The sequence below is a fragment of the Siphateles boraxobius genome, unplaced genomic scaffold (genome assembly GCF_051911475.1).
Source record: "Siphateles boraxobius isolate OS27281-9 unplaced genomic scaffold, OSU_SipBor_1 26, whole genome shotgun sequence".
NCBI classification, from domain to species: domain Eukaryota; kingdom Metazoa; phylum Chordata; class Actinopteri; order Cypriniformes; family Leuciscidae; genus Siphateles; species Siphateles boraxobius.
This window is the reverse complement of record NW_027508876.1, coordinates 9,852,104-9,860,904: the sequence shown is the minus strand read 5'-3', so window position 1 is coordinate 9,860,904 and position 8,801 is coordinate 9,852,104.

Here is an 8,801-nt window from a genome sequence, read left to right as displayed (position 1 = left end):
CATCCAGTGGCACCTGGTCCCTGTAAAAAAAATAATCAAGATAAACTTTAGGCTGCATGATTTTGGGAATACATTTTAGATGTTTCTGGTTAAAATTGCGATTTAAAATGTACAAAATACACACACACACACACACACACACATTATATATATATATATATATATATATATATGTGTGTGTGTGTGTGTGTGCGTGTGTTGTGCCTTGTAGGCATATACGTGTAGGTGTAAAGAACTCAGCTTTTTGGAAATATTAATAATCAATAATATCTTGTTATTATTAATTATAAATATTTGGGTCAGTTAATTGGATTAACTTGATGTGGCTGAATTAATATTACAATCAATTAATCAGTTCTTCCAACGAACTCTTTTGATTATTAATTTATTCTAAGAAAAGGGTATCTTCCCTGGCCACAGAAGAATAATTATTTCTTCGCCTGTACAGTACTTTGAGCCAGTAGCAAAAACCGTGATCGTAAAGTGACTTGTATTACAAACAAAACAGAACAAAATACATATTATGTACAAGTTTTATTACCTAAATATAGATATTTATATGAATATAAATAAACTAAACAACATACACACATGAATACATAAATAGGTTAGTGATAGGATGAAATTGGAAACCGGAAGAGGGTCTATGAGAAGAACCATCAGAATTTCATTTTCACATTTCATTGAATTGAATACTTGCATTTGTAATAGGAACAATTCTTGAAGTTGTTGAAAATTGAAGTCGTTGATGGTTCCGGCAGTGTCAAGTGGAATTTGGTTGAGCGTTCTCTTTCTCAAGGAACGCATGGCTGGTTTGGTCGAGGCCTGGGACTCTGTTGAGGCCACGCCGAGCACCCAGGAGAAGTGAGGAAGTCGGAAGGATGGGTGATTGGAGTCCTTGTTGGTTGGAGTCTTTGTTCCAAAACTCTTGAGATTGTCCTTGGTTCTCTGTGAGAGAGTCATCTCTCTCCTGCCTGAGCCCATGTCTGGTTGGAATCGAGGCCTGCTGGGCCCTGGGGCCCCCGTGGAGGGGGAGGGGGTTCCCCAGTATAACCAGAACAGTGTTGCGGCTGGATGAAAGAACTAAGAGAGCGGGGTCACATGTGGACTGTCTCTAATAAGGCCTGGAAAAGATCCTCCCCTAAGGGTTGAACTCGACCAATCAGAAAGGGGACATGTCTGAGAGGGAAAGTGGCTCTTAGTTGATTTACGGATCTTTGTCCCTAGCATGATTATACCTTCATTAATGCTCAGATAGCTATAACACATCCACACTGCATTCTAGAAGAAGGTGATGTACATCAAATTGTGAGTCATTAAATGAGGATTAATTAGGTAGGAGGCATGATACAGGTGAGGTTACATTGATCGTTAGTTGGTTGTATAACAGGATACATACCATAATATATACCTAATAGTACACAAGACAGTAAACCATTTACACTGTTTCTTTCACAGTTTTATGCATGTTCATTTATAGATCAGTTAGTCTATGATTAATGCAGCAAAGTCTGTTTTAAAGAGGGTTTCTGTTTCATAGTCTCTCTCTTGAGTATGTGGCCACATTCCTCGGAGGTCGTAAAATCTCCTTATCATGCCCTGTAACATGACACTGTTTCTGCCCTTGTGTTTGTTCATTTGGGCTGTGTGAGGAGTTTCATAAACCTTTGTATATAATGAATAATTAGTATGTGTCTGATTGGTCCATACCCTACATAGGCTACACATAAATATGCCTATAAGGCACATCCAACCTGGTGTTCATTTTATGTGTAGGGCTGTATAAAATAACAATAACAATAGCCTATAGCAGGCGGCCTATAAATCGTTAAAAATTAACACTTCAGAAACACTACACTAGAGAAAAATATATAGATCATATGTTACTTCAAATGTTTCCATTCGTTATGATGTTATGAAATGAGATTGGAGTAAAAACATGAAGTCTATTGTTTGGTGTGTTTTGCTTTACAAACGCACAGCGCGACTGACTGAAACTCTCAGCACGTGTAGAGAACATTTACTGAAGCGATCGAGCCGCTCCAAACAATGAAACATTATTGTTACCACATATACATATCTACGTTTGAACAGATATCCACAAACACAGTATTTAACAGTAAACACTTTTCTAAACATTATAATATTCACCATATTAGAGTAAACACCATCTAGCACCAGTTTGACTAGTTGCGCAATGTAAAGTTTATATAACAATAACATTGTCAGTGGATGTCTTACCTTAAAAATCTTTCTCATCTTCAAATTGCGTTCCTCTGAGATAAATCCAAAGTGCTGAGCACAACACAGCACAAACAGTCTTCCAAACTGAAATCGCTGATTCTTTGTTTTGAGGTGACGAGGGCGTTTTCAGGTCTGCTCCTTCACTTGGATCATTTGATTGTCAATCGCTCTTGCGCGCGTGGGTGTGGTCACATTAGAGTTAATTAGGACGCATTTGAGAAACTATACATGTCATTGCTTTCATACTGATTACTTAAACAGAGAATATTTGATTTTGATATAATTTACATACTTTAAAAATAGAGATTCCAAGCTTTGTAAAGACATATATTTCAAGTCTGTCTGACAAACATTCGCTGAGTTACAGATCATGAACTGTCGCGTTTCAGAATGAACTTCACATTGAGAGAGATGGCAGAACGCGTATGAATTCTGTATGAATACTTAGCTCCCTAAGTCTGGTCAGAAGGTCGAAGGACTCTCACAAGGCCTCCCTTTTAGATCAGCCCTAGAGCTGGAGGTACTCCCCTATTAGGGTCCCTTTCAGAGTACCCAGCCTCCACATGGCTTTGAAACACTGTGTAGATCCATGATTAGGTAGAGTTACTCCCCTCGTTCACAAGTATTAGAAAGCACTATGCTGAGTTCTACTCTCCAGGATGCCCGACTCTATGATCCGGTCTGTGAGCGATCACTGCCACTATCTGCAGTCCTCCCTTTCGGATGCCTCCAAAGGTAAGGCAAAATATGTTTAGGAAACAGACAGGTTGTTGGCAAGGCTAGGTCAATAAATTAGACCAGGTCAGCCTCCCTGGTGGCATGTGAGGTTGACTTCATGTCCCCCTCAGAAAGTGACTGGACGGGGACTCCTTCTGACCCCCTGGCCATATTCCCTTAAAGGAACCCCTTCCATGGAAGTTTTTGGTTCCAAAGCCTTTGAGCTGCCTTGGTAAGCCTTCATTGTATCGGAGGCCTCTTTGAGGCTTATAGGTTTGGCAGTGGCCGTAGGGAATACTGTCACTGACAGCCTGTAAAAAACTGCCGTTTTTTGTCACAGCCATAATTTAGCATACAGTCCCCTCAGCATGGCAGCGTGGGTAGATCGTTCCCCATAGCGTTCTGACGCAGTGCGAGTTCCCTTTTGAAAGGGAATGTCTCAGGTTACGACTGTAGCCTATGTTCCCTGAGAACAGGGAACAAGACACTGCGTCTTTTCGCCATACCTTTTAGATGCCTGCTGAACAGTCCCCTCAGACGATAAGTTGTTGACATATTCTCCAGGCTCCCCTTATATACTTCCGGGTCACACTAGTGATGATGTCATAGGCTGTCGCCAGCCAATAGGATTGTCATGATTAGATAAGCGTTTCAGATACCGGTTCACACGGAGGCGTTCCCCATAGCGTTCTGACGCAGTGACTCGTTCCCTGTTCTCAGGGAACATAGGTTGCAATCGTAACCTGAGACGTTTCCCCCCTCAGCGAGTTGTATATCATCTGCCATTTTCTCCACGCTCGAGCAGCTGTCTCTCATAAGCAATCCTGGTGTTATTTTGTTAGATGTAAGAGTGAGTCTTCATTTATCTCCCATCATCTGAGCAACTGAGGACATGCGTCACCATATACCTAAATTAATTTGTCTAAGAATTAAACCATTAATGAATGATTATTGCATCAGCAACTAGTAAAAATTCAATATGATTAATAGATTAATTAATATATAAATTTTTATTAATTAAATGTGTGAATGTATTAATTCCTTAACAACATTTAGTATTAATTAAGAGTAAATTAATGTGTTTACCACAATGGGTCAAAGCTATGTACTTCAACTTCCAGTTGTCTGCTTTAATCAATCATTAGCAAATGATTTGAAAAGTTAACACTATGTTATGACTATTTGTTGAGGCACACAACTATTTTTTTAATTATCTAATTGTTAATTGACTCTAATTGTATTTAATTGTATCGAATTGACTAATTGTTAGGAAATATGTCATTTTGGTTTCGCCATTCACAAGAAGCATGGATTTAAAAGTCCAGCCTTCTATGGGATTTCACTGTGCCAGATGAACTGTCGCATCCACTACCTCGTTGTTCATGGCACAGGAATTTGTCAGGTTAAGCTTGAGGTCTAGGATTCAAAGTTAGAACACTGAGAACATTCAGCGGGGCATTGCTATTTCGTAACACTGTCTAGACCAGACAAAGACAATAGAATGTCCTGGTTGCGTATGCAACCCACCGTTCCCTGAAGGAGGGAACGGAGGACGTAGTCGATGTCGACTGAATGGGGGATCCCGCTAGGGAGCCAATCGTCTTCCGAGTACTATTGAACGAGCCAATGTAATTGCCGTGCGTGATTACATCACACACTCCACCCCCGTGGCGCGGGTATAAATACGGAAGTGGATGCACGCACTAGTTGCTTTTTCGCTGAGGAGCCAAGTGTAACTCCGAGTCAGCGGTGGTCCAGCGGTAGTGCTAAGGGGACTACCCTCCTTTGGGGAATGGTGGGTTGCATACTTAACCAGGACGTTCCCTTTCAGTCGAGGACATCAGATCTAGTCGACGTCGACTAAATGGGAATCAACCATTGAAAATGCCACTAAAGCTGCCACCTTCCAGTGCCTGGACAGAAGCCTCCTGATGCCCCCGCAATTTAAGGTGGGGAAGGACAGGGCTTAGCTGGAAGTCACTGCTGTTCCTACAGGACCACTGGGAAAGCATTCCCTGTACATGGAAGGAAGGGACGCTGCGGAAGCTGCCCGAAGGGAGGTAGCATGTGGAGAATACACATATGAACTGGGGGGATGACCGGCAATACAACATATGGAATGTCACTGGGGTGGCTCCAGCCTATTACAGGTTATGACAGACTCAGCCTATCACAGGTTCCACAAGCTTACGAGTGGTAGGCCTAACACCGGGCGTTCCGCCACATCCGATGTAGGAGGGATGCGGAAGAACTCAACAGGGTTCAACCCACAAAGGGAACTCAACTGGAGCAGAATGGTGCACGTATCCAGTCCGTAGGAGGAGAATGGCGCAGCAAGCCGACACTTCGAACCGGGCTCACGGTGAACTGGCTTCATGAGAAGGGAGCCTACGGGAGCAGCGGTTTGACTATAGGTGTCGCCCAGCCCCCAACTCTAGAGTATCTGTCTGCAAAGCACTCTGTGTCAACGTCTAGGCGGGAGCACTCACACATTTAAGAGGAGCTCAACACCTAAGTGGACATGTGCATCTCGGAATTTCCACCAAGATGAAGGCAGCCACCATTCAGTGGGCCAACCTCACATGGAAACAGCCATTCCTCTCTGCTGATTTCCTAACAGATAAGAGCTGGTCTGAGGTCTAAGGCTTGCGTTCTGTGCACATAACCCGCTACGAAGCGGACGGACAGAAAAAGGCAGGGCTGGGTCTGCCTCCTCCGGGGCAGCGCTTGCAGGCTCACCACCTAGTCCCATTTAAGGGAGAAGTAGGAACCTTGGGCACATATCCAGGCCAGGGTCTCAGTTCGTGAGAGTAGCCGGCCCCGAATTCCAGGCACTACTCGTTGACCGAAAGCGAGCAAGTCCCTACCCTCTAGTAGAGACCACGCGAGCAGGAGACCTGTTTAAACACAGAATTTTTAACTCACTGCCTGCAGTGGCTCAGGGACGGTCTCTGTGGTGAAGTTGCACCACAGATAAGGCCCAGGAGGATAAAGAGGGGCGCAAGGATATTCCCTTGCTCCCTCAGGAGCCTAACGATCAGGACGTGCTTCCCATGCTATTCCCTTGCTCCCTCAGGAACCTGACGATCAGGACGTGCTTTCCATGCTTCTGCATCATGATGTGCTTCATGAAAGGAGGCAACATATTTTGAGGGTGGAGGAAAACAGCCTGCTCCAAACCATCTTGCAGGAAAGAGAGCACTGAAATGACCGAAGACTCTCAGGATCTCCTCACGGAGAGAAGACTCACTCAACTAATTGAAAAATACCCATATAGCCTGCGAGAGCAGGGGCGGAAGATGACTCAATGTTGGACAACATGATTAACGACGTTGGAATGGAAACGGATATGAGTATGGAGAGTACTTCACAAAAGACTAGTTCAGGTTCTGCAGTTAGCAAAGTCACTGAACTCCAAGCTTGTGTCTGTGGCTGGAACAAGGCGACAACGGTCAGGGGGTTGAAGATTCATCAAGGCAAAATGAAATGCTTGATGGAGAAGGGACAAGGGCCTCGCATTGATCAGTACTTCTTACGAAGTCAGTCAAGTCATTCGAATGAAATCCAGCGATAGGAAGCAAACCACAGTTCGCAGGATAGCAGTACCCCTGGCATAGAGGAGATGAGGGTTTGCACAGTTAGTGATGAACACATTGATACTTGTCAACCCGGTCAGACTAACCAGCATAAGAGAGAAAAGAACCTCAACGGGCATAGGCCTGGAGTTAGATGGCCAAGATTTTGTGAGAAAACTGCATGGGACACGGTAAACACAGATCTGTGCTTTGCATTGGAAAGATTAACTGGTACAGTTGAAAAGAAGCTGCATAAATTTGGGGACATCATTTACGCATATGGAAGTGAGAGGTTTGGTGTGGAAAAAAGGAAGGAAAAAGTACAAACTACTCCTGCGGTATCTAGACGGCAGCAGAAAATTGAAGGGTTAATTAGAGAAAGGAGACAGCTGAGGAAGCAATGGAAAAAAGCAGAACAAAGTCAGATGGAGGGACTAAATCTCTTACAAAGGGCCATAAAAGATAAGCTTGCAACATTACGCAGAGCTGAGCGCCTACGGTAACGCTACAAAAAGAAGGAGCATGCGAGGGCTAATTTCTATAAAGACCCATTCAAATTCGTAAAGAAGTTATTCACCAGTGAGAAGAATGGCACTTTAAAAGCATCTAGGGTTGAGCTAGAGAGATATTTGGAGGAAACGCATACAGATACAAAAAAAGGCATGAGCCTGTCTCAATTCCGTCAGATATCCCACCTATCAATCCACCAGAATACCAAATGGAGGTCTGTGCACCTAAGTGGAAAGAGATAGAGCAGGTTGTGAGACAGGCAAGGGCTTCATCATCTCCAGGGCCTAATGGAGTTCCGTAGAGAGTGTACAAGAGTGCTTCAGGAGTTCTACGAATTCTGTGGAAATTGATAAAAGTGGCATGGGAAAAGCAGGTTGTACCTAGAGCATGGCCCAGAGCAGGTGGAGTCTTTATACCTAAAGAAAAAGATGCTACAAGCATCAGTCAGTTTCGTCCTATTTCACTATTAAACATCAAAGGTAAGATTTTCTTCAGCATTATTGCGCAGAGATTGTCAACCTACCTATTAAAGAATGGCTTCATTGACACTTCAGTTCAAAAAGCGGGCATTCCAGGGTTCTCAGGATGCTTAGAACACATCAATGCTATCTGGCAACGAATTCAATCAGCTAAAAAGGAGAGGAAAGAGCTCCATGTGACATTCTTGGATTTGGCTAATAAATATGGTTCAGTGCCACATGAGTTTCTTTGGGCAGCATTTGATTTTTTTAGAGTACCAATGTCAATAACAAATTTAGTGAAAGCATATTTTGGAGATTTACAATTTAGTTTCTCAACTCCAAAATTCAGCACCGCATGGCAATGCTTAGCGGTTGGAATAATGGCAGGATGCACCATTTCTCCACTGGCTTTTACTATGGCAATGGAAGTAATCATCAGGGCATCAAGACTGGTAGTAGGAGGAGAGCACTTGGCTTCTGGGATGCGACTACCACCAATCAGAGCATACATGGATGACATGACAACCATGACTACAACAGTAGCCTGCACTAATCGGTTATTGGGGAAGTTAAAAGATAATATTGAATGGGCACGAATGCAATTTAAGCCCTCTAAATCAAGGAGCATCTCGATAGTTAAAGGAAAGGTAGTAGATAAAACATTCTTCATTAATGGTAAGGCAATACCAACAGTTTCTGAGAAGCTAGTGAAGAGTCTTGGGAGATGGTACGATGGGGATCTAAAGGACACAGTTCGAGTGGGAGAAGTTAGACGACAAGCAGTGAAAGGGTTGATGAGCATAAACAGCTGTGCTCTACCAGGCAAACTAAAACTCTGGTGCTTTCAGTTTGGTCTACTGCCAAGGTTGCTGTGGCCACTGACTGTGTACGATGTTTCTTTGACAACAGTGGAAAAGCTGGAAGCGTTAATAAGTTCATACATCAGGAAATGGTTGTGAGTTCCACGCTGCCTCAGCAGACTGGGACTTTATAGTAAAGGAGTATTGCAGCTGCCAGTCTCTGCTTTAACCGAGGAGTTTAGGTGTGCCAAGGTCAGACTGGAAATTACTTTAGCAGAGTCACGCGACAAATGTGTAAGGGAGGCAGCCCCTGTGGTAAAAACTGTTAGAAAGTGGTCAGCAAAGAAATCTGTAGTAGAGGCAAAGGCTGACCTTTCAAATTGGGGATATCGTGGGACAGGTACAGCATGGAAGAGGGGGTTTTGGGCTCAGTTTAGCTCCTCCTAAATGGCACAAGGAAGGCCCAGCTCAAAGAAGGAAGCTGGTAGTCAATG